This window comes from Canis lupus, chromosome 29 (genome assembly GCF_011100685.1).
Source record: "Canis lupus familiaris isolate Mischka breed German Shepherd chromosome 29, alternate assembly UU_Cfam_GSD_1.0, whole genome shotgun sequence".
Classification (NCBI taxonomy): domain Eukaryota; kingdom Metazoa; phylum Chordata; class Mammalia; order Carnivora; family Canidae; genus Canis; species Canis lupus.
The window spans coordinates 27,822,571-27,849,913 of record NC_049250.1 but is presented as its reverse complement, the minus strand read 5'-3'; the positions used below and the strand labels follow the sequence as shown (position 1 = coordinate 27,849,913).

The 27,343-nt window shown below is 42.3% G+C and overlaps 1 long non-coding RNA gene across 1 annotated transcript in view; it reads left to right on the top strand.

The window, feature by feature from the left end:
• The window catches only part of LOC119866720, a 35,507-nt gene extending 8,667 nt beyond the window's left edge, over window positions 1-26,840 (top strand). The window contains exon 3 of the long non-coding RNA XR_005381142.1: window positions 26,085-26,840. This is a non-coding gene — a long non-coding RNA (uncharacterized LOC119866720). The remainder of the gene's footprint in view (window positions 1-26,084) is intronic.
• The last annotated feature ends 503 nt before the right edge of the window (window positions 26,841-27,343 follow it).

The window sequence follows — 27,343 nt, the reverse complement described above, 5'->3', positions numbered from 1 at the left end:
AAATAAAATCTTAAAAAAAAAAATACTCAGAATATTTCCTTTCTCCAGTAACTATGGCTGAGTCGATTTCTCCTCATTGCTAAAGTGGTAAGGGTTATCACATTTGTTGAGCACCAGCCCTGTTATAGATGCTCATCTGAGCTGGTTAATATTCACAATATTCTAATGAGAAAGGCATTATCTTTTTTTCTTTTTGACAAAGAAGCTAAAGCTTAAAGAGAAAGGTAACTTGTCCTCGTTCACTTGGGTAGTAAAGTGTTGGAGTTAGTCTTCAAACTTAGGTCTGTGTTTTTTCAAAGCCAGCGTTCCACCATCTGCCTTACTGTTAGAATGAGACTCCATTTGCTTGCACTGGCTTATTCATTCCCAGGTCTGGATGCATACAAGTCTTGAAGCATCTAAAACTAATGGAATATGTTTTGAGACTCTGAATATCAGTGAAGTGTCAGAAATTTGGAATGCTGTTTTTCCTCCTTTTCCAGCAAAGATTCCAACTTTTCAAAGCAAAGCTCAACCCAGAAGTTAAGCCAGGTGTCTGCTTCCTATTTATTATTGCTAAGATGCTTAAAATGCAGTTAGATTTGCCTGATGAACATAAGCACAAGTTAAGAAACGTGATTGTGTTCTTTCTACGACTCAAAGAGGAACAGTCCCATGTAATTGGACTAGTGGTTGGTATTGTATTCTGACATAGAAAAAGGATTTGGAGTCTTTTGTAGTTGTGTACTTTCTACTCCTTTGTTTCGAGGTTTGAGAAATTCTGAGAGGTACAATAAGGTAATAACACAAAGTTTAGGTTTGCGAAAAAGAAAATTAGGAAGCACTTAACACACCGTATCAAATTTCCTTTTTCAAAAAATAAAAACAAAAAAAAACCCCCACTACATTCCTCATGATTTCTTTCTAGATAATAGTTTTTGTTCTTCAATGAGCTAACATTTTAACTATTCATACCTCAAAAATAAATAGGGCTCCTTTTCTTTCCACCTCTCTTTCCTTGTGGTGTGTGATGAGGAGGAGGGAAGCAATCAAAAAATAGCTTACACATTTTATTTAATGTAATTTTTATATGTAAGAAACTATCTCATAGTTAAAACTGCAAGAGTCAAGATAAAACACATTCATGAACAAATACATTTGAAAAGGCCTCCTTTGGAATAAGAGAATTTCTGGTTTGGTTAGGAGCTTATTTTTTAGTAGGAATATTGATATCTATAATACTACATGGGGAAATAAATACTTAAAAAAAAAAAGGCATGACAATATATAGCTCTGAGAGTAGAGTGGATAAAGAAAATGCTCCCCCTAACAATGGCCAAGAAAAGCTTTATGTGAGAACAGACATTTGAGATGAGCCTTGATACATGGTGAGGATTTGATAGGTAGAAACAGATAATGAGGTACAGAAAAGCTATTAGCTGAATTTGTGAAAGTTTATCATCTTTAGAAAGTTTTTCTTTGGTGGGGAGCAGAGAAGAGTAGCTTTGTTATGTTATAGCCATCTTTGCTTTATCATAAGTTCAATTGGCCACAAAGGATTATCTTTCCTGAAAAGTAAGTTTTTCAGTAAGAGACATAGGGTTACTTTCAATAACATAAAATATAAAATAATTCTTGGATAATCAAAAACTCAACTCTACAAATGCTTGTGCAGTGCCTAATCTTCACAGGGCTCTGTACAGAACAATTCTTCCAGGAGCCATGGGATTAGTTTACTCTGAGAAGAGGAAGTCACCTATTATAGAGAGGTAAGTGTGCAAGACAAAGCAATTAAGGTGCAAGGGAATGGTGTAGAGGGAGAGACAAGGCAGGCAGACTGGCTTTCCCCAGACTTACATGAGTGATGGGAAAAAATTGGTTTAAGACAAAGTAATAGGTGGAGAAGTTAGCTGGCTTGATTGGGAGCATTTTCCCGGAACTATCCTATATATACATCTATCAATCTATTTATCAGTCATTCAATCTATCTATCTATCTATCTATCTATCTATCTATCTATCTATCCATCCATCTAGCTGTCAAGATAGGAGAGGAAGGAAGAGTGAGGATGGGGGAATGGAAAATGCAGTGTCAGAGTATCTGATCTTAGAGGTTTTCTACATTCCCCGGAGGCTAATACAAGTCACTGCCAAGACCAGAGAGCAGAGCAGAGCGGTGGTAATATATGTCAGAAGCTACGACTATATAAGAATAGTTTTCATCCCTTCCCTGTGGAGTCATCATCAGAACATGTTAAGACTAGAAGAGATATTAGAGAACATCTACTCCAGTCTCCTTCCCATAAATAGGGAAATGGAAGCCAGTAGTAAAGCCAAATGGCCACCTTGCTGGAAAGGACTTGAGTGTCTGGCTATAATTGCTGCTGTTTCCCCTGCACTGTTTCACAAAAGCTGTAAGCCTCACTTCATATTTTTCAGTCATGAGAGTTTTGCCTTCTGCTTCCCAGCATACACATTTTTGTTTTAATATTAAAATATTTTAAGTTACTTTAGTCAGTAAAACTGTTGTTCATAAAGATCGTGTGGTTTCACATAATTCTAACACATTGCTGCTGCTTTGCACCCCTGTTTGAGAAGCCTCGCTCTACACCAAGACACTACTTCCTGTTCTGCAACTGGAGTTCTTACTTAGGCTCTTACGCTGTCCATGAAAATGAAGAATTCTTCTCTTGTTGGTGAAATTTCAGTTTTCATAAAGGCCTAACCTTGCCTTTGAGAGAAAGAGAGGTTCCTATTCTCTCTGTATGGCATCTGTTCCCAAACATTCACTCTTCCATTCAACATTTATTGAGAAACCACTAGGTAACAGGCACTGTGTAGTGGTAAACAAGATAGTCAGGGTCCCTGCTTTTGGGGAGTCTTCATCCTTGTCAAGGGAGAAATAATAAACTATAAGCAGACACTCCTGCCTTCTCATCTCATTCTGCATGAACTCCACATCATGAAAATTTTATGAATCCTTCTGTTTTTGCAATTTAGTTGGAAGGCAAGATATCATAAAATGAAACCCTCAAAAGTAACACATTGATCTGGATGTAATTTTTACTGTCAAGACAATTGAAGCTTTGAGGACTTTGAGATAAACTATGAGAGGAGACGGTACACTCCATTTCATTCCGTGTTTGGAAAGATGAGACCCATGGCTTCGTAACTTACTCAAGGTCACTTGGCCTATCAGAACTAGGACTAGAACACGGGTAGAGTCTTCTCACTCTATCTCCCTTTGGAATTCTATGGCCAACATTAGGCTTGGGGCCCTCTAAACACTCTCTGAGTCTCAGGCTTACAGTTGAGGATATGCTGATTCTGTAGGTGGGGGTTGGCGAAGAGTGGGCCATTGCCTTGATTTCTTTAAGCAGCAGGAAGACTTCCTCCTTACGACTAGAATCTGAGCTGCTCCTTTGAATCTTGAATCCCTGCCTTTTCCTTTTAACACTGTGTTAGGTGTCAAACCCATCACCAGGAGTAAACAGCTACAGTAGGTGAAGACGGATTAAGATAGCCCAGGCAAATCCTGAGGCCGGCACTTTTCATGGCTGAACAGAAAAGTAGAAGGGAAAACACATTGCCTAATGCTGCAGGAGCTGCCTAATGCATTATCTATAGACTGGATGCTTATCTTTTCATCGAAGTGTGGAAGATAAGTGTCTCCAAGCACAGAGTACAGCCTGTGCCTGGATACTCAAAGGCTGGTTATTGTTGAGGATTATGTAAAATGGCTGTTGGGAGCTCAAAAAAAAAAAAAAAAAAAGAAATCATAGAGTTCTGTTTGTTCCTGGTGTCAGACTGAGATATGAGTCAGGGAAAGAAGGAAGGAAAGGCTAACACCCTGCCAGGTAGCACTTGAGTACGCATATGAGTCAAAGTGCTTGACCTTTTAATTACCACAGACCCAGCTACTGTCAGTGTTTGTACCTGAGGAAGCAGTGTTCTCACTGTGCTACGCAGGGCTGGATTGGGGAACTGGCCTAAGATTTTCGGATTCATGCTTAGCTACTTCATAGCTGGAGAAGGAGTTCCTCCTCCCATGTTTCTGTCTAAACTGATGGCATGTTGTGCACTCACTCACCTATTGCCACCTGCTTCTTGCTCCTCTCCCCAACGTGCCCATTAACTGATCCTGTCAGTCTCCCTGCCAAACTTCTCCCAAGCCCATCTGCTTTTCTCCATCTCCAGGGCCACATCCAGTCCAAGCCACCCTCATTGCTCATGCCCAGTTTCTACAATATCCTCCCAATTGGTCTTCCAGCGTCCAATCTTGACTGCATGTCAAATGCATTCTCCACTCTGCAGAGTTACCTTTTAAAAGTGCAACCTAATCTGTTTAAAGCCATCAGTGACTTTTCACTGCTCTTAAGATAAAATCCAAACCCCTAATGTGGCTCACAGAGCTCCCCATCAGGTCAATCCTCATCCTGCTGTCACTGCCCATGCTGTAGGTATGCCAGCTACTACTCTGGCATCCACTCATTTTTCTCAATTGTCCTACTCTTTACTGTTTCAGAGCCTTGGGCATGGACTTCTCTCTGCCTAGGAGGCCTATCTCACTATCTATGTGGCCTAAGTAATTCCTTTATATCCTTTAATTCCCTAGAAAGTATCTCTGACTGCCTCGCTAGGCCTATTACATGCTTTCCTAGCACTCAATTTTTTTCTTTTTCTTTGTGAGTTTATGAGTTTATAATTAAATAATTGGTTGGTATTTGTTTAGTGTCTTTCATCTAAGAGACTTGCACTCACAGTGAGGACACATACTATCTCTGATACTATGTCTGTTGCAGACAAGATGTTGCATCAAGGGCAACATGCTTGGCACACAGTAGCATGCAGATTTAGTTGAATTAATGGAAAGCTATCTCTTTCAGTATGCATCAGTAGTTTTTATACTTTTAAGGTTGGAAGGCCCCTTCTATTCTAGGCCACCACAGGACCTAGTATATCAGAAGCACTAGATAAAATTTCCCTAATTGATTTTAGGTCATCAGGTACTGATTCGGAAGCTTCTCCCAGAGGGCTGCTTATATTTTAGGAAAACTAACTTAGTAAGTGAAACTTCATAGTGACTTTTTCATAATTACTGGTTCAACCTGAGTCTATGGGTTCTAGGTCTTAAAGTTGTCTCTTTAGCTAGTTTTGTTCTTTATTTGGGATTGTGTAATTAATATGGGCTGGGGGAGTGTTTCTGGGGAGGATAGTTGAGAAGGACCTCACAAGGTCACTTAACCTCTCTGCAATCCTTTCCTGCTCCACTGACTGCTCCAAATTCCGCCCCTCCCCCCCTTAAGCCCTCTAGGACTTCTCTTGACTTTTCTACTTCCAGTTGAGGCTGCTTATTAAGAAAGTATATTATTTCCACTCAGTTGTATTTTCACTATTCTCTTCTTTCTTCCTCTTCATGTCTTCATCCTCTCCTTCCTCCTACTATTCTGAACAAGTGGCATTTTATTTTTTTCCAAAATTTTCCCTCCAGCCATACTCTTAATCCCAGCTCCTCTATCTGGGTTAAGACTTTGATCTCTTCACTGTGACTTTTCTCTTTTATCTTCAGTCTTTCTCCACTGGTCCCCCTTCAGAGCCTACATACATGCTCAGTCCTCAAAAATCCCTCAAGCCTTTACTTTTATCCAAATTCCTTCCTCCACTTCTCTTTAGTCTTCCATCTCTCTCTCTTTTTTTTTTAACAATGAATTTCTCAAAAGAGTCGTCCCCCATTACCATTGCTACTTTCCTTTACACCTGCTACTCTTGTACTCATTTTGTTTATGATTTATGATACTCAATATTGTTTCAGACTTCTCTACTTCAGAGAAAAACAAAACAATATCCATAATGACCTCCAAAAAGATAAGTTCAATGAATGTGTGTGTGGTATTTACTGTATACTCCATGTAAAGGGTTGTATTGAGTATGCAATGGGGCAGAGACATCATTCTTGCTCTCCCAGAGACCAGAGACAGGAGCAAATAAGTATCTATAAGAAAATAATTGCTTTATGGAGATATCCATGAAGTATGATGAAATTACAGGACAGTCTACCTAGAAGAGGTATATATGTGATATATGCTTCACTGAGAAGTCAGTCCTTCAACTGAGAGTTGCAGGAAGAAAAGGTGATTGATAAAGTTGAACATGTGAAGTGTTCTCAGAGAGTAGAGCCCAAATGTAATGATAAGAAAAGCAAGAAAACGTTCAAGATGTGCAAACAAAAGGGGCCGGTCTTGAGTGAGGTGATACTGGATCAAGAATCCTGAGGCATGGGTAGAATGTGGACATTTTGGAAATAGGTGGCTAAAAAGCTTGAAGGATTTCATCTCTAAAAGACCAAAATATGGAAGGCAAGAACAGAACTGATCTCCCAGCAAGAAGACCCCATTGGTTTTAAGGAATCAGGGTGGATGGTTACAGCAGCTGTACCAAAGGTGTTACAGGGGATTATCAATTAGGTTGTTGTCTACCTTTAATCACACTTGTTTTTACTGAATGGGGAGCACACACCAAAGGTTAGAGTGGTGGTCTCAGTGTTAGCTCTTCCCTTGCAAACTGTTTCCATCTGCTCCATGTGATTTAATCTGCCCTAAATGAGGGAGGAACAATGTAACTGAACAGGCTTCCCCCCCCCTTCTATGTATTTTAACACATAAAACAAACCATTTTATAAACCCTTCCCCTGCCCCATTTCTTAAACTCTCTGTCTCCTCTCCCCTTTGGGTTTGTTGGCAGACAGAAAGGGAACAATATTCCATTTGTGAGTGAAAAGAGGACACCGATAGAATGGTTTAGAAATGGAAACAATGCCCCAAATAAAGGACTTGTTCTTGGCTTCTCCCTTTCTGCACCCCACAGAGTATTTTTTTTTAACTGTGTCAGGACACTTCCCTTCATCCACTGACCCAGGGAGCCAGGAATGGTTTCTGATGAGTGGTTTTTAAGTTTCGGCCAATGTCACTATCAATTAGAACATCACAAATTAGAAGAGCAGGATTGCCCTGAGATACAAATACAGAAAGCTAATATAAGAGTAAAACCGAGGGGCGGGGGGGCAAGAAACGATTTGGATTTTTGCTTTCTGGGCCCAGGACGAAGAGTGTGAAGCATTGGGGAGGGTGGCTGTTTTTATTAGCCATATTGTGACCATGCTAGGATCAGTAGTGAAAACATGACAGAGTGTTGAGTGAGGGCTAATCCCTGGGGGGAGTAGAGGGAGGACAGAGCCTGCCTTGGGCTGGCAGCCACAGATAAACAAGACAAAACAATAAACAGTAGAGGTGAACAGGGCCGGAGGAGGAAGAATTTAATAACCTAGGGCTCTTTTGCCCAGAGGAGAATGGCCCCCTTCACAGGCACCTGCCAAGTCCTTTTCAGTAAACCACAAGAAATAGCGGGAGTGAAGGCCAAAAGAGGTTCTTTATGCACTAAAGCCCCGTCCAGATCACACCCTTTACTGGCTTCACAGGAAACATTTTGTTGTGTGTCATGCAACATGCTGTTTGAATGGACTAGACTTCACAGATACTTTATAAATGTAATTTAATTTCTTTGATAATCTAAATGGAGCAATACCTTTTGTCCTCAGCACGGGTGCAAACTCTGGGAGGTCAGGGACTCAGTCACTTGGCCTTGTGTGTGAATCTGTGTTGAGATGAGATACTAACATACAGAGATCTTCAGTGCCCAGTCTGTCGAGTTTTGACAATGGTGTACACTCATGTGATAACCACTCAAAACAAGATATAGAGCATTTCCATTATTCCAGAAGTTCCCCTAAACCCCTTTTCGGCCTTTCCACATGCCCCCATTCCCAACAAAACCACCGCTTTCTGACTTCTGTCACCATGATCAGTGTTGCGTATTCTTGGGTTTCATATACATGGAATCAGATGGCACACAGCCTTTTGTATTTGGCTTCTTTCCATTCATATGATGTTTTAGAGATTCATCCACACTGTGCGTGTGTGTGTGTAGCAATAGTTTGTTCTTTTGTGAGTAGTATTCGGTTGTATGAGTATATCACAGTTTATTCATTCTCCCGCCGATGGTCATTTGGGTTGATATGCCAATGACGAGAAAAGCTCTTTTTGTGGATATATGTTTTCATTTCTCTTGGGTAAATACCTAAGAGTGAAACTGCTAGTACATAAGGTAACTTTAAAGTCATAAACTTCCAAACAGCTCTTTAAAGTGGTTGTAACATTTTGATTCCCACTAGCAATGCATGAGAGTTTCAAGGGGTTCGCATCCTCAACAGCATGAATTGTTGGTCTGTTTTGTTCTGGCCTTTAGTGGCTGTGACATGGTATCTCAGTCTGGTTTTAATTTGCATTGCCCTGATGACTGTTGACATGCACTTTTACATGTGCTGATTGGACAACCATATTTCTTACTTTGTGAAGTGTCTGTTCAAATCTTTTACCCCTTTTAAAATAGATTGCTAAAAAAGATAATAATAAAATAAAATAAAATAGATTGCTAATTTACAGGGGTTCATTATATATTCTAGATATGTCTTTTATCAGATATGTGTATAGTTACTTTTGCTCTTCTGTGGCTTGTCTGTTAATTTTCTTAATGGTATAGAAAATTTTAATTTCAATGTAGCCTGATTTATTATAGTCAGTACTTTTTATATGCAGTCTAGGACATCTTTGCCTACCTCAGAGTTATAAGGATATTCAGTGTTTTCTTCTAGATGCTTAAGGGTTCTAGGTTTTATGGTTAGGTCTATGATCCAGATCAAATTAATTTTTGCTTATAGAATGAAACAGATTTAATTATTTTCATATGGATATTCAGCTCTTCCAACAACATTTATTAAAAAGGCTTTCCCCATTGGATTCACTTGGCACCTTAATTTGGAAATCAAATGTCCATATATATGTGGATCTATTTTGGGACTATCTTCCCTGGTGCCTTGATCCTTCTACCTATCCCTGTGCTATTACTTGTGTGTTTCTAAATTCAGAATTGCATTGCCTAACCAATTGCATTGCACGCCAAACCCAAACATATGATCATCGATAATATTTTACATTTGTCTAGGGCTTGAGACTTTTCAAAGCCCTTGGTGTACTTGCAATAGTATATTAGTAGTAGTAATAGTTATTAAATGCCTATTATGTGCTAGGATTGCTGTCTACTCCTATACATTTTTGTTCATTTAATTCTTATGAACCCTATTACATAGGTATTATCTCCATTTTATTGAAGAAAATACTGAGGCATGGATAAGCTGCTCTAACTTACCTAAGATCACATAGCCACTAAGTCTTAAAGCTGGATTTCAAACCAACTCTGACAGTCTTAAGAGTTTTTGGTACTACTCTCCACTGGGGGCACAATGAAGTATCAGAATTTGCTTTTAGCCAAAATGGGTTTCTTGTAGACCACTTAGCGTATTGGTTTTAGGTAGACTCTCAACTATATATTTACTTATTTTGGCAAGTGCAAATGCTGTTGTTTCCATCTATACATTGGTAGAACCTTTGAATTCATGAGTAAAACTATTAGGCATGAAATCTAATTGTTTACTATGTAGCAAAGAATAAACAGAGCAGCAAATGGGAATTGGTGAAAAAGTGAGAACTGCCTGCATTTCTCAGGAATCTTGCTGATGTTAGAGAGTTGGAATAGTTTCCTGGGGGATCCTTGTTCAGCCTGGTTGAGGTCCTTGTTCCACTACCCCCCACTACCAGTCTGCACTTAGGTTGCCCAATAAAATGAATAAGTGCTCTGAGATCTCCCTGGCTTTCTTGGGTTTACAAATGCCTCTAGTGAGGTGGAGAGTGAGGATCTTAATCGTCTCCCCTTGGAGATACTGATTTTCAAGTTTTCATAAAAACAAAATACAAATAGAGCACCAAAGACACTTTCAAGAGAAGCCTTCTGTAGTTACGGGAAGTACCATAATGAAGAGTTTGCCTCCTTGCGTTCTTTGTGACTTTGGTTGCCTAGAGAAAGAGTTTGGCCGCCTTGGGGTTCATCGCTGTGAACAAACAGCAGCTAGGGTAGGATTGCTCGCACCTCTTAATCAGTTCCAGCAGCCAAGGAGGGCAGGGGTCAAGTGCACAGGAGGGGAAAAACCAACCTGGTCGAACTAGTTTGACTTTTTAAAGGAACCTGAATCATATGTTTCTTTTCACTTTGAAAATTATTTCTGGACTGTCATTTAAATGCCACCTTAGAGTGAGGAAAGTCTCCTGAGCTACCAGATTTGGGGGGAGGGGGTGAGGGGAGAAAAGATTAGGTACTGGTTTAGAATTTTTTTTAGTAACAATCACAACAGTTGGATTGTCATCCATTCATTTATTTATTCACCCATTTATAATTCAACAAGCATTTAATGAATAGTTTGGTGCTAAATGCTGTCCAGTAAATAGGATCTCTGTATTATTGTCCAAGTTATTTTCTTCTATTCTTAGGGAAATAACATTATCACCTTGAATGGAATTCAACTGGGGGATGGAGGAAGGACAGATTGGTCAGGATGTTTGAACTATAAAATATATCTCGGAAGCAGAATGTAATTCTTATGGTTCTATTTCTTTTCTTATTTTTTTATGGTTCTATTTCAATGTTAAGTTACCTTAGAGTAGTATCTCATAGGTTTCGATGATATCTTGATGATAGAAAGTTGCTTTATAACTCATCAATATTTTTTCACTAAATAGATTGTTACAGTACATTTTGGCTAAATTTGAGTACATCATAATTTACTGTTTATGATATGGTGAGTAGTTGAGGGTACTGCAAGGCGAATATTTGCAGACACTTCATTTTCTAGTTTAAGTATTGACAGTATTCTCAATTTTATATGCTGGTCAACTGTATATATATGAATGTAAGCCTAGCAAATAAAAATACCTGATTTTTTTTTTTTTTTTTTTTTTTTGGCAGAGAAGAGGCAGGAACAGACTTAAAAACTTGTGCAAAGTTTCTCCTAAGTTTCATCAAATAACAGTATGCCAGGTCTGTGGGTCAGCATCGCTGGTTTGTGGAACTGGCTCTACTCTTTCATATCAGCTCACAGTCATTTTCCAAAATACTTTTAGGTTTCTAGTTAAAGGACTGTTGCCATGCCAGGACCCTGAATTGTGGCAGATACCGGAGGCCAGGACCAAGGACTGCCAAGGCTAGGCCGGGAATGGAATAAGGGAGAGCCAGACCCAGGAGCTGGCAAGATGTGGGAGTGCTTAGAAACTAGCAGTTAAAAATGGAGCCTGGGGAGCAGGGATGAGTCGGGGAACCCACGAATGTTAGAGGTGCCCCGGCCTGTGCCAATGACGAGGAGAACAGAGAACTGGCTGCAAGGAGCCCTGGCAACGGAGCCGATGTCTTCCTCTGCCAGCAAGCGTTTCCTGCACTTCTCACTGTGCTGAGGCTGTTCTCAGGTGGACAGCACGGGGGCTGGGGGTGGGGGGACGGCCAGCCTGTGAACCCCTGGGGAAGGGACACGTAGGAACCTGCCTGGGGCCACAGGGCAGGTGTAGGGTGGGAAGCAGCTCAAGTCCTTTACCTTCTGCTCCTGGCGCCTTTCAGTATACGGTGCAGGCTGCAGCATCCGACCTGGAAATGTTTTTTTCTGGTACAATAGTGCCCCTCATCTTCGTCCAACTCTAAGTAGATTAGTTAGTTACAGGGCAGGAAGCTGAATAGCTTCGGGCTTTAATCTCCTGGTTATTCTGGGGCCGTTTGATGTTAGCCCTTCCTTCAGACCAGGCTTTGAAAAGGCCTTATTCTTCTTCTGTGACAGAGAAATGACCAGGACACAACCATATTTTCAGTTCCAAGGGCTCTCATGTCTGTTTGCTTCATGCATTCTCTATACAAATACACAGAATGATTTTTTAAAAGAACATTTCTCTTTATGCTCTCTCTTTAGTGTATTTTTGTGTTGTTGTTGTTTCTTCCTCCTATTCCCTCGGAGCTCATTTTTATTCCATTAGGATGTCATTGGGCTGATACTTCAAGTGTGCTTACTCAGCCTGAGGGGTGAATATAGGATTAAGAACCCAGGCAGAGCCTGACAGCCACATTAATTGTTTACGTATTTATTACTTAACACATAGTATCGGTCGGCTTGCTATACTTAGTGGGAGCTGGCATCACACATCCTCTAGCTCCACTGGAAAACCTGCCTGACTTGGGCAAATCCAGTTGCAATTGTAGAATCTTAAAAAAAAAAAAAAGTGCAAATTTAATACTTTGAAGAGTATCCAGCTACAGTAATAAAATATTATTTGGGACAAGTTCTTAGGGGATCTATTTTACTAAAAGGAGAACAAACTTCTTAATCAGCCTATCAATAGTACTTCCATGGCACATCAAAGACGTTCACAGCATTGAGAATTTCATGCTTTTACTTGTTTTACAAATTCTGTGATCAATTTTATATTACTCGTTTGCTTAGTAAATTCTTTTCTCATCCATCATACAAAAGTAAAATTCACTTCTATTGCTATGCACATCCCACATAACTTGATTATAAATGTGATTGTGTCTTCAGTTCCCGTATGTGTGCTATACCCAAGGTTTTCTTTACAAACATGACCTTTTCGTGGGCGGTCATACTCTCCTAAATAATCAGTTGTATCTTTGCACCGTGCAACAAAGACAAACACCAAGGAACTTCGCTCGGCTGAGTAGACGCAGTAGGATGTTTGTCTCATGGGCTTCCAAGTTTCAACTTGATATTAATTTCAAAAGAGGTGATGGGTATACGGTTCTGGGCTTCACCACCTCTATCTTGCAACATTTCCCTTAGGTTGTCGGAGAGCTCCAATCTGTTTTTTCAATGGGGGACCCGAAGGAATGTCAGCCCGTCAGCCTGGGGCTTAAATCTGAATAAGACATTTTAGAAGGAGAGGAAAGAAAAAGTCGTACAAGAATGCAGATTCAGAAGAGGAAGAGTGACGTGCGAGTTGGGGGCAGTGCTGGGGGAACCCTGAAAGTCCCACCACAAAAGCACGCTTCCCCAAAGCCTCCAATTAAGCCTCAAAGCACAATCAATTTCCCTCTTACCCAGAGACAATATTATGTCGTTCTAAGGAGGTGGCATATGGGAGCTACTGGGAAGGCCGTCCAGTCCAATTAAAAGGCAGATAGATCAGAGAACCCGGGGCTCCTAAAGCTGTCTGATCTTTTGCCTATGATTTGTCTCAAGTGCAACTGACAGCCCCCACTTGCAATTACAATGCGGAGCCTGGGATAGCCGGAGACTGGTCCAGCAGCGAGGGAGGGGTCGACCATTTACATGCAGTTAATTATTAAGGGCTGTCAGATGTCAGAATGGGAATTGGTAATATTGTGGTTAAACGCCCACCACATGTCTAATTTGAGTTGTGCCCACTACCTCCAGCACCAGTTCAAATTAAGTCCACATTAATGTCTGATGACTCACAGCTGTGCAGCACACAACTTTGTGCCTGGGGCGGGTGGTGAGGGTGGGTGCAAGGGGGGATTTGCATATCAGTGCCAGATAATGATTATGAAAGATGTGGCATTTCTCTTTGTTGAAATAGGCATCCGGTAAGCTCGAGCCGTAGTCATTATTACTACTTTTGAAAACCGTCATCCCGCTTCCAAAAATCCTGCTCTAAGTCAGCTTCTCGGGGCACTTAATCAAGTTTTAAAAAGGCGGATCCAGGTGAAACCATACGCATGTTGTCATTGGGTCCCAAATAGGCCCTAAAGAGATCAGAATCTGGCCAAATGAGAAGTGAAGGACAGCCTGTCTTTATAATCATTCTCTATTAAACTTGATGAGAGTTTATATATTGGGCTGCCAAAATGCTTTTTTTTTTTTAGGATTATGATTTTGAATATAGTGCTCCAAGTCAGCCCCTGGAGCGATGGCCTTGATGCCCACCTGCCTACCATTTGGTTAAGGGAGTTCTCCGGGGGTCTTCCACTGTGCCAGTGATCTCACAGCAGGCTTCCACCCATCCAGACAGGCAGAGAGCAGGTGTCACTCGGCTTGGAGGGGCACTCTGATGGTGTCCAGGGACTTCGGAAGCTTTGAGAGTGATGGCCGACTTCCAGCAATCCAGAGGGCTGTGCAGGGAACCCCTCATGCAGAAATATTTTGGGGTCCTGGGCATACATATGGTTTTGTGATACGTGGTAAGCGGTAAGCAGAAGGAAATGGAAACTGGGGGTTGTGGTAGGGAGCCAGGTGGGCATATTGGCATCCTCGCCCTTGGCCATTCCATGGGCTGGCTTGCAAGAAATGGCACGCTTAGAGTGAGGCTAGGGTTAGGCACTCTTTCTTGACTTCCGAGAAGAACCAGAACATGAATGCTTTATTTACAAAACAGATGGTATAGACTCTTTAATCAGAAATCATACAATCTCACCATTTATAAGCAAATCAGCATGAGATCATTCCGTAGAAACAAAGCAAAGCTTAAAAAAAAAAAATCATGCTCATTCTTGGCACCAGAGGTGTTTCGTTTCACTGCAAGAAAAAAAAAAAAAGATACTGTGAAAGACAGATGAAGGGAAAACAGGACTTTGATAATATTTAAGCATTTTCAACACTGGCCGGAGAAGCATTTAGGAAACACAAGTGGATGTGAGCGTGTCACCCACTTGGGTTTCTTGCTAAACCGATAGCAGTAGCTGTGGAATGGAGACCTCGCTAGGGGCCAAGAGACTATCAGACTTGTTTCCATTTGGAGTGCCTAAAAAAAGGCCTGCGTGGGGAGGCGGCCTCCGAACAGGAGCAGGGGGCCAAGTGCAGGCCACAGCCTGGTCACTCTGGTTAGTGTTCTCTTTCTGTCCTCCAAGTGGCCGGTTGGGAAGCCCAAACATAATGATCTGTTAAGGACAGAGATCACAGCTTCTGCGGTTTCCAGAAGCTGCTGCTGACATCGTTTTGACAAGAGCCCCGGCTCAGGGGTCACTTGAGTTGGAGCTGTGGGCTTTGTGTCCTGAGAAAACTTCAGAACCCGGGACCGGTGGGGGTGATGCAGAGTGTGAGGTTGCTTGCTTTCATCAGGTTTTTGTGTCTGAGCCCCGGGCCCGTGCTTCCCTGGTCGTCACTTACTGAAAGCAAAGTTATTTTGCGCCGGTGCCGGGAGAGTCGGTCGTGACTGTGCAAACTGCAGTGCTCCCTGAGCACTAACCGGGCGGAATGACTGTACAGTCATAACTCTGCCACTGGGGGCTCGTCTGAAATCACCCGGGCGTGGGATGACTAACACTCGGCTGACGGCACATCTGGGTGCGAGGTCTTTTTTCTTTTCCGTCTATTTCTCTGGTTTCCTGTTTTCAGAAACCTTGAAAAGCCCGGCCTTTCTGCTTTGATAGCAGTTTCTCTGCCTTTTGAAACCCTAAGTTCGACGAATTTTTCTGTACTCGGGATCACATTTCTTAAAAGGCCTGGAAGGTAGTGCCGTGGACGGATTGGGATAGAAATTTGTTGTTATGACATCTACTGGGTCTTATGAAAAGGGTCTTGTGCCTGAGAAAGTGTTATAAGTCTTCTCGCCCAGTGATAGAAGCCAATAACTCTAAGTGGAGAGGTAGTCCGCAGGAGCCCCAGAACCTTCGGTCAGGTTTGTTCTGGTTCTAGGCCTGGCCAGGAGCTAGTTCCCTAGTCCTGAAAAATGAAGTCTGCGGATGGGCTGATGCACATGCCCATGGGGTTGTGTTCTTGGCGGGCGGAGATGGAGTGAAGCTGTCACCCTCAGCCCGGGCCTAACCATTCCCCCTCTTTAGTGAGTTAATTTTAACTCTAGCGTCTCAGTACTTCTTTGGCAAAATAGGGGAAATGATGATACCCTCATAAGTTCATTATGAGACACCATTGACAGGGTGCATGTAAGGCACTAGCCCGGTGGCAGACGGACAGCAAGAGCTCAACCCCGGTGCCCTTCTTTCCTGTCTTTTCCTCCCATGACTTCACTTCACAAATATCTTCATGACAGTATCTTTCATTTCAGACGTTATATATAGCTTTCAACAGTTTCATGCCGATGATTTTTGATACTGCACTTCCTAATTGATTAGCACTTACTGCACGACATTGATTTTTTTTATATAACCGTCGGTTTCATATCTGTCTTCTTAGAATATACTAGCTCTTCGAAGGCAGGGGCCATGCCTGCCTTGTTCACTTCGGTATCCTTGGTGCCTCCCATCACCTGGCACAGAGGACACACTCAACATTTGTTAGATAAATAAATTCATCCTTACGAAAACCCAGACTCACATGTGGTGGGGGGAAAGGGAGTCCCATTGGAGAGCGAGATAGTTGGTGGCAAACAATTGTCCTTGTCTACTGTCCCAGGTCTTCTGATTGCTGCTCTCATATCCAGTAACCATATGGCAGTTTCCCTGGCATGGTCTTGTCCAGTGCTTAGGTACCTGGTGTAAGGTCCTGTAGGATGATAGGGAGAGCAAGGATGAATAACAAAATGTCCATTAAACTAGAAGCCTTATGCTTTTTTACTTGGAAACCCTTGGGATGAATTAACCATCAGCCTTAAATATCGGCCTCATCTGGGTCGTGCCGACTCTAGGGTTCAACACTGCTGAATGCCTTTCCCACATTAGGCTTGGGGTACATGACATTTCCTTTATCTTTTCTATTGTCCACTGTTACCCCCTCCCTCCTGTGCCTGCCTACATCCTGTTTATTCAGATCTCAGCCTGGAAGTCACTTTCCATACCACGCAAATGTAGGTCAGATCCTCCTTCAGGTGAGATCTTGTATTTCACCATAACTAACGTGGAGCATGCTATGCTGTAATTTCCTTCCTTATCTGTGTCACTCTCCAATGCTTAAGCTTTCTAAGAGCAAGAAACGTGTCTATCTCATATGTCCAGAACCCAGCACAGTGCCTAGCATAAAATAAAAGGTGCTCAAGGGGTGCCTGGGTGGCTCCGTCATTGATTGAGTTAAGCATTGACTCTTGATATTGGCTCAGGTCATGATCTCAGGGTCATAAGATCAAGCCCCACAGAGAGATTCTCTCTCTCCCTTTCCCTCTGCCCCTGCTCCCCACCTCCCACTCGTGTGCATGCCTATGTGCGCTCTCTCTTACTCTAAGAAAAATAAAATATGCTCAAAACATGTTTGTTGACTGAAAGTAGAAAGGGAAAGTCCTATATAAATCGTTCTCCCCCGTTAATAATCACTTTTATTATTGGCAAGGCAGATCCAATCAGCAACTTTAAGACAGTATGCCTGTGTGGGTCACTTACTATAGAGATTTATGAATATTAGAATATTTTAAAATAAGTTAAGGCAGCACGCTTTTGAGTCCATTTACTGACCTTCCCCACTGTGAACTGGCTTTTTGAAAGCGAGGTGAATAAAGTTGGTTTGCCCTTCTTAAAATCCCCTCTTGTACCTACATTGGTTATTTGGATTTCCCATGACTCGGTCATTTTGGCTCCATTTTCACCAGGAAATAAGCCCCACCCTCTGCGATATCTTTGTCTTTGGTCTCCAGCACAGTGAGGGGCACAAAATACCTGTGTTGGGTCTTAGGACATTTAGGAACCTTTCTCGGGGTATGAGAACCTTCACAGTTTCTGGGATCTAAGCAACCAGGAACAATTCCCCACTGTTTTCAACTAGGACAAACAGAAAAAAAAAAAAAAAAAAGATTGGAGGGAGGAGAAGAAAACCCTGGTCTCTGATATATAACCCTTCCATATGAAGTGCACGTCAGTCTGACATAAGTAATTAGCTGTCAGGTGCTGGGCTTTGCCATCAGAGGCCAATTTTCAGATTAGTGTTAATTGCAGGGGGGCCTGATGGCCTTTGCTCCCACCCCCTCACCCCTTCAGTGGGCTCCCTTCCCCAGCTTGCTGCCAGTTTGACTGGAGCCTGGAGTAATGGAGCTGGCAGGGTGGAATCAATTACTGGCCAATGAAGATTTTCCCACAGGTCTGGGCTTGGGAAAGGAGGGCTATTCCTGCTGCCTAGACAGCTGGCCTGACTGTCCACTGGGAAAGGAGCCTGCAGAAGGAGAGGGAGGGGCCACGCTCGGTGATCAACTGCTGACACCCCATACATTATTGACAGGGTTTGGCAGAGGTGCCGTTGCTCCTTCTCTACTTGTCCTCTCTCCCCGTGTTGTGCCTGTACTGACTCCCAGTTTGTCCCAACACCCTGCTGTCCGAGTGAAAGCACAGACAGACAAAATCCAAGTCCAATTTGTTTATGGGTCTCCACGCAAGAGGAAAAAGAAAAATGAAGATGGCATAGCATTATTATAGTCTAACGGCAACGTTTGGACATCAATGTTGTTTGCGTGATTTTTTTTTAAATTTGAAATTTTTATTTATTAGGGTTGCGCTTTGTATGATTTTGGTTCAGTGGTGGTCACCACAGATGATTCACGATGGCACCTGGGTTTTATTGTCACTTCCAAAGTTTCGTGACAATTTCAGGCTTTGGTCAACATAGGGACACATTCTGAAAATCCATTCCCCTACTTCCTCATCTGAGGTTTTCTGCTCTGCAACAATAATAAAAGCTACATAAAGATGTTTTGCTCTCAGAGACCTACCTATGGTTTATGCCTTTAGCTGAAATTTTGAACAAAAATAACCCTTTGAATGCTGGCAAATTGTGCTTTGTCTTTTTTCTTCTGCTAATGGTTTTTTAGTATGCAGGGTTAATCAAACAAAAAAATCCAACATTGTCTTAACGGTATTATTGACTTTTCAAAAGCAAAGAATTTGTATTAGATAATTGTGCCAAAATCCATTAGCCATTGATGTAAACATTTCAGAGAAATTTTGGCATTTGAAAGATGCATTTAACTATTCAACTTTCTGAAAAAAGGCATTAAAACAAGACAAGTACACTGGAAGAGTGATGTAGAAACTAGTGCCACACTATACAAAATCAAAATATTTATGCACGAAAATATTTTAAGAACCTTCCACTTAATTTTCCTTTTCTTGTTTTTCTTTTCCTTTTATGAAACTAACGTTCGGACTAAATTCTTTTTCTCTGTGTGTTTTGTATGTAAAACTTATGCGGATTTTAGAGGGAGTTTAGCTGTATAATTAAAATAGTATTTGGTGACTATTACTCAGTTTAAAATTAAATAAGACGTGGATATTACAGTTAAACAGGTTCCATAGCCTTTGGATGACAAGTTTCGGATACTAGGCCTGAAAGGTCTCTTGGAAACATAACAGTTGGGATGAGAAATACAAGTCTGAGATCCACCTGGCCATACTTCCTGTAATCACAGGAATGTGATCGTGGGAGACTTTCCTTTCTCCCTATTAGGATAAGTGGTTCCCTGCTCTTTGCCCTAGAGGAAGGCTAGAGGCTGGGGCATAGGAGGTGGAGCGAGAATCACAAATCCTCCCTCCTATTTTCTATTTGGGGCTGAGATGGGAGGGCAAGCATGCGACTTCTTTTAAACCACACCTGTGACAATGTTAAAGGGTTCTAAATTTCACAATGACTGATTTGTGACCAAAGTCCTGTGGCGAAATGTCCTGGTCAACCTCTATGGAATCTTGAATTGCTGGTCGCTGAAATGTAAAATAATATCAATACTCATTTTGTCGGAGCCACTACCAAATTATCTCGCCCTATCTCTAGCATGGAGCAGTCTCATATTAATTAGGGCAAAGTAGTTCTGTGATGTGATTCACTAATCTGATTTCTGCTTTTAGAACATTCACCAAGTTTGTCTTCTGATTTTGTTGCCTGGAAAATATTATTCTCTTTATTTTGAAGAATGGAGTTAAAAGGCTGGGCTAAGGGTTGCTCCTTTGTGCTGTCATGGTGTCCTGATGCATTTATCACATTCTAAGTTCTTTTTCTTCCTATATCTCTGGTTTGTAGGGTCCCTAAGACTAGAGATTTCCTATTTTATTTTTCTTTTTAAGATCTAGCACATAGAAGGCTTTCAATAAATGTTCAGCAAATTTTTAAAAAGAGGGAAGAATGAGGAGTGAAGACAAAATGACATCGAAAGGTAGAACTCGCCTGTTCATCAATGATTGCAACTTGCAATGTGTAGACCAAGTCATCATGAAGATTGAGATTCTTAATGGTCTTTGTACTCCCAGTGTTGCCATTCGACAAAGAATTTAAGCTTAGCTCAGAGAGACTCATATCACATATTTAAAAGACAATAAAGATGGGACACTGGGTGGCTCAGTCTGGTGAGCTTCTGACTCTTGGTTTTAGCTCAGGGAAGAGCCTCCCAGTCTTCAGCTTAACATGTTTGTCATTATTTAGGCCCTTCATCTTCTCAAAGAAAGTTGACTCTCCTTATGTGGGGCCAAGTAAGAGTCTCAGATATGAACCACAGCTCCCAAAGCCAGGAGCTCAGTGTTGGGTTCCCAGCCATTCATCCACTCTGTCAGAGGTACTTCTCCCTCCTGTGGCCACTGTTTGAGGTGTGCCCAGTATCCATCAAACTAGCCATTGGACAATTTGTCCTCTAAATTTCAGATGATATTGGGGGACATTTTTCTTCCCCCTACCCCTTTCTGAGATCAAGAGCTATTACCTCTTGGGCTCTTCTTTCAATAAAGAAGGAGAAATTAACTTTCATTCACATATTTAAAAAAATCCTTTGACATGCCAAGTACTCTAAACTTTGATTCAAATGATATGGTCCTGTACAGAGAGAAGCTAAGTGAAGGAAAGAGCTGGTCTCCAGAAATATTGGGTAATTGTGGTAACTGGGATGCATTTTGAAGCAGAAACTGTCTCTGATGGAGATTTATGTAGGTCATTTACAGTGTGGCCATTCAGCACCATGAACTCATCTACATACAAGGGAAATATTTTCATAAATATTAAATGGATGCATCTCAATTTTCCTCTTTGCATTTCCCACTATCTGATAGCTTCCCAACCTGTTAGAAACCAAGCCAGGAGGGTAGATTAAGGTGAGACTTCAACAACAAATTTTACAACCAACAGGAAAGGAAGGTCGTTCTAGGTTCTTCTATCAGTCGGGTTATCCAGAGAAACAAAATGATCGGTTATCTATCTATCCATCTATCTATGATAAAGAATCAGCTCACACAATTATGGAGACTTTAAACCCCAGAATCTGCAAGGTGAGTCAGCAGGTGGGAGATCCAGGAGAATCAATGGTTTAGTTCTAGTCCAAGTCTGGGGACCAGGAGAACAGATGGTGTAGTTCAGTGTGAAAGCCAGCAAGGTTGGCGACCCAGGAAGAGTCAATGTTAAAGTTCAAGTTCAAGGAGGAGTAAACCTGATGTTCCAATCCAAAAGCTGTAAGGCAGGAAGAATTATTTCTTATTGGGAGAATTGGCCTTTTTGTTCTATTCAGGTCTTCCACAGACTAGAGGAGGCCACCTGCACGCATTAGGAAGAGCAATTTGTTTTACCCAATCTACTGATTAAATGTTAATCTCATCCAAAAACTCCCTCCCAGAAACATTAAAATAATATTCAGTCAACTATCTGGGACCCTTGTAGTCCAGGTGCAATTCTTGGCCCCCATATGCATCTTCTCAAACCATGCTTAATCTCCAAAAAAAGGCAATGACATCATAATCCTGCCCAACATGACAAAACTATCCCACATACAACCGAAAGCATACTAACTTCTTTCTCAAAAGAGGAAGTAAAGTTCTTGAGTGATGTTTATTCTTCTCCTTAATATCCCATAACTTAAATACTATGACATAAAGTTAATGAGACTTAAATACTATGATATAAAGTTAATACATCTTGTTACATGATAGGGGATAAAAGAGAGAGGAAAAACCCCAAAGATATTATTTGTAACAAAACGAGAAGGAAATACCCATGCAAATTATAGTCCTCAATTCTGTAGCTGGCCTCAAAGTTGTAGCTGGTATTTATAACTATCTTCTACTACCCATTCTATATTCTCTTTGCCTTCAGCAAGCACCTCAGTTGATCATGGCTCTTTACATGGTGGAATGACCATAGCCTTTATTCCTAAAAGTTCTAGGCCATTAGTAGTGTGGATTGGATTACTATAGTTTTCCATTGACCTTAATCACAGGGCGTGATGATACTAAGAGATTTCCTAGGAGATCTCCTGTATTCTAGACACGCTCTTCCTTGTGGAAGTGTGGAATAGTGGTCCAATACCACTTCCATTTGATGATGGAGCACTGCTGTGCATGCCCAACTTTATGGCGTAATGTTCAGATAACACCCCGTTCATGATGGGCAGCTCGGCTTGCCTGGTAACTTTGCAGCCCATGGTCAAGTGTTCAGTCTCTCTGCAGGCTCAGTAGCAGGCCAAAATCTGTTTCTCAAAAGGAGAGCAATTGGCTTTGCTGCAAAATCCTAAGGGCCTGCACTGAACTTCCTACGAGGGCTTCCCAAAGGCCCTAAACAGCATCCCTATCTGCCACTCCCACTTGGTTCGGCTGGCCTGTGTAGCAGAGCAGCTGGCACAGCAGTGTGGACCTTTTGTGGAACCTTCCCTTGTTCTGGGCCCCACTTAGAACTAGCACCTTTTTTGGGGGGTCACTCAGTGGTTGGGCTGAAGTAACACAACCAAATGAGGAGTATGTTGCCTCCAAAATCCAAAAAGGCCTAGTAGGTGTTGTACTTCTTTTTTGATTATAAGATGGGCTAGCTAGATACAACAGCTTATCCTTCATCTTAGAAGGGATATCTTGACATGCCCCATGCCACTGGACCCCTAGGAATTTCACTGAGGTAGAAGGCCCCTGAACTTTTGTCTAATTCAATTCCTATTCTTCAACATGCAAATGTCTCTCCAATAAGTCTAGAGTAGTTGCTACTTCTTGCTCACTAGGTCCATTCAGCATAATTTCATCCATGTAATGAACCAGTGTGATATCCTATGGAAAAGAAAGGCAATCGAGACCCTTGTGAACTAAATTATGGCATAGAACTGGAGAATTGCCGTACCCCTGAGGCAGGACAGTGAAGGTGTGTTGCTGGCCTTGCCAGCTGAAAGCCTACTGCTTCTGGTGGGCCTCATGGACAGGCATGAAGAAAAAGACATTTGCCAGATCAATAGCTGCATACTAGAAAGTTTGTTACTGTGTTAATTTGCTCAATCAGCAAAACCACATTATTGTAGCAGCTGCAATTGGAGTCATCACCTGGTTAAGCTTATGATAATCACTTGTTACTGTCTATGATCCATCTGTCTTCTGCATAGGTCAGTGGGTGAGTTGAATGGGGATGTGGTGGGGGTTTTAAATCTTTGATGGTGGCACCAATCTCTACAGTCCTTCCAGGAATGTGGTATAGCTTTTGGTTTACTATTTCCTTATGTGGAGGTAATTCTGATGGCTTCCACTTGGTATTTCCCACAGTGCCACTCCACAGGTCAGGGGACCAATGTGAGGATTCTGCTAGCTGCCGAGGAGGTCTACTCCAATTACATATTCCAGAACTCAGGAAATAGCCACAGGATAGCTTCAGAGACCCACTGGGTCTATTGTGAGACTCCATTGATCTGACCTCCATAAGCTTTTATTCTGACCAAGAGACCACAGCAACACTTTGGGTCTCCTGGAACTAGGGTCCAGAGCCAGCATTCAGTACCTGGAAGTTCTGATTATTTCCTTTCCCTCAATTCACAGTGACCCTAATAAAAGGCATAGGTCCTGCTGGGGAAGAGTGTGAGAAACATTAATGGTCTACATTTTTGGCAGTGTATTGGGATCCTTTTTTAAGGAACCCTGGCTTCTCCTTCATTCAAGGGGCTTTGGGCCTGTATAGCAGCTCAAGTCTGGAAATTGATTGAAGGGCTGTGACTCTCTGTTTTGATGATTCAGGTTAGTCTTTTGTTTACTTGGCCTAGAACTTTTCCACTCTTACAGATCAAGTAGGAATTTCGTAGCCTTCTGTATTAGGCAGGGTTCTCCAGAGCAACAGAACTCAGTGTGGTTAGAGTCTGCGGTACACCCTGGAGCTGCCCTTGGCTCGCACATCACATGGATGTTGGGAGTTAGTGCATTCGCACGGAGCCTGCTATGAGAGGGTGAGGTGGCCTTGCAGCAAAGACTTGGTGGGGCCAAGGACTGCAGGGCTAGAAGACCAGATGGAGGATGGGGCAGAAACTCAGAGGGGTCAATCGCCAGTGAAAGCCAAGGGGAGGCCAAGCCAGCAGGGAGGGCCCCACACTCTGAGCTGACAAAGAATAGACCGCAAGTTGATCAGCTGCAGGATGTTAGCAACAGACACCAGCTGAACGCTCAGGAACCACTCGAGCCAAAGATTCCCCGGTGGAGTTCAGAAGAGCCACTCTGCAGCTGGTCCAGAGAACAGCAGGCCAGTCCTAAGACCCAGTCATCCTGCCTCTACGAGGTCACTGGGCCACTCGGAATACCTAGCTAACCTTCTGGAGAGGATCGAGGGAGGAGAAATATAAAGGGAGAGACTGAGCATCTCCTAAAGACCTGTTTGAGGACATTGCATTGGATTAAAAGTTTAAAACAGAGACTTGCTTCTTGCCTTCTCACTTCTTGGCTGATAGAGCCAAATTAAACGCAGAGCAAAAAAATAAACTCATTTTCTCTGCATAACTGAGTCGAGTGTGAGCATCTGTGGTCCCTCTACGCCTGTGATTGTTTTCTCTCAGTAACTTACATCCTCTAAGCTGTGATCAGGCCCATAGGCTGTGGTTGGAGAATGCAGAATCACTGCTGTGGGAACGTGAGCGTGGCCCTTCACTTCTTGGGGCCTCTGTTTCTTCATTTGTAAGATGACAGCGGGGATTAAGATTTTCTCTAATGTTTCTTCCACCCCCACAATTCCATGACTCAATAAGAAAGGGAAAACAAGCTCATGGTACTCTATGGACTATGCTAGTGCTTTTCAGATCTCTCCACTACAGTTTTCTAGTGGCAGAGAAGAGAGAGCTTGCACCTCCCAGGGTTGTGATGGGTTTGGCTTAAAGCATCCCATCGCAGGTTGCAAAGTTCCATAGAGTCCTGTGTGTTTTTTTTTTTAATGCACATAAATTTTATGTTTCATAATATATCCATGTTTGTTTTAATATAAAAAGAGTGCTTTAAATTACTTATCATTGACTAAAACTTAGGGACTAGAAGACATACCATGTTTCCTTTATGGCTTGAACTACTCCCTAAGAAGCCCAGGATGGGATTTACTGAGGCTGGCATACTTGCCAGTATAGACATTCAAATCGTAGACTTAGTGACCAGGAAGTCCCACCTGCCTGCTCCAATGAGGGCTTTACTTTCTTCACGTGAAATAGAGTGTCCTAACCAAAACCACAATGAGATATCACCTTGCACACATCAGAATGGCCACTAACAAAAGAACAGAAAATAGAGGTACTTGGGTTGGTTAAGCGTCCAACTCTTGATCTCAGCTCAGGTCCTGATCTCAGGGTCATGAGTTTAAGCCCTGCACTGGGGCTCCACGCTGGGTGTGGAACCTACTTTACAAAAAAAAAAGAACAGGAAATAACATGTGTTGATGAGGATGTGAAAAAGTTGGAATTCTCATGCACTATTAATGAGAGTCTAAGATGATGCAATCACTATGGAAAACAGTATGGAGGCTCCTCCAAAAAAATTAAAAATAGAATTATGATAAGACCCAGCAATCCAGTTTCTGGGCATATATCCAGAAGAACCCAAAAGCAGGATCTCAAAGAGATATTTACACAGCTACGTTCATCACGACATCATTCACAACAGCCAAGAGGTAGAAATAACCCAGGTGCCCACTGACGTACAACTGGATAAAGAATATGTAGTATATATATGACAATGGAATGTTACATGGTCTTTAAAAAGATGGACATCCTGTCACGTGCTGCAGCATGGCTGAATCTGGAGGACATTGGGCTAAGCCAAATAAGTCAGACACAAAAGGGCAAATGCTCTATGATTCCAATCCCACGAGGTATCTAAAATAGCCAAAATCAGAGAAACAGAAGGAAGAAAGGCAGTTACCAAGGGCCAGTTGGGGGAGGGCAGAGGGATTAGTGTTTAGTGGGTTTCAGTATCATGTGATGGAATAGTCTGGAGATCTGTTGCACCACAATATGAATACATTTAACACTACTGAACTGTATACTTAAAAAGAGTTCAGACGGTAAATTTAAATTCTGTTTTTTTTTTTTTTTACTGCAGGAGGGAAAAAAAAGTCTTTCTTTAAGCGGCAGGGTTACCTTTGAAAAAAAACAAGCACGAGACGGGATACTGGCCCACCACATGGCAATGGCCATCCTCTCCCATCCAAACCCGCTTTTCGTCCCCGCAACCGCATCCTCAAGAAGCCAGAGGACGTGGTCTTCAGCCCTTTGACTACTGTGCGCTCTCCAAAGGTTAGAAAGTATGTGCGTGCAGGCAAGGGAGGCTGGGTTACTGCCTTGTGGGAATTCGCTGCCAATTTTGCCCTTGCATTTCACATTTTCCAATTCGTTATTTTTGTTGATCAAATTCCAGTCACTTCAAAGGATATACTGAGGATGTGTATCATTTTCCAGAATTATTTTAGGTAGTGTCAATGTGACTTTACTAAGGATGTTAGGGAATCAGCGGGGCTATGCGTGTGCACGTGCGTGTGCGTGCACACAACACCCTGACACAGTCCCTCTCACATGTGCCCTTCCCGCCGCCCCAGTCTCACCCCACAGCAAACACGATGAATTCACATCCTGGGGAGGGGGGGTGCACCACCAACAAACTCCGACCGGAGGAAACAATTTCAATTCAATCAGAGGCCTCCTGCGGTTGGAGTTTACGAGGACTGCTGCCAAATCCCCCTCTCTTGGCGGACAAACTGTGCAGACTTCAAGCCTGTTGGGAGGGTGAGGCGAGTTTCTTACTTTCAAAAGAGGGTCGATCCAAGATGTTTGTATTATTTCAACACTGTTTTTCCTATGGAGCCGGGGGTTGGCGGGGTGGGGGTGGGAAGTTCTTTCCTTGTTCCTGATATTTTCCAGAGATCAAAATTAAAACACAATGCGCTGAGGGTAATCAGCAAGGCTTCAGAAGAATTGCGTGTACTTTTGATTTCTATAACAACCCACACAACACGTTTTTAACCTCCAATTATGTGCAGAGGTACACAGCTGAGCAGGGAGGTCTAGGTCTCAGCCCCAGAGTTCTGCTTCCGAATCCTTCCACGTGGTTGGCAGGTGTTTTGGAGGCTCATCGACACCAGTGAGGGTTTTTCCTTCACCCATTTGCATTGGGTTCTCAACCAGACACGGCCCTGAGGAGTTAACGAAAGTCATTTCTTGCCCTTCCAGAAGTTCCATGGGAGATCCACAACATGGACCCCCCCCACACACATTTGTGACACATTTAATTCATCATGAATCCTTTTTGCTTAACTCAAACAGTAAGTATTGGGTTCTGCTCTGGCCCAAGCAGTGTGCCTGGTA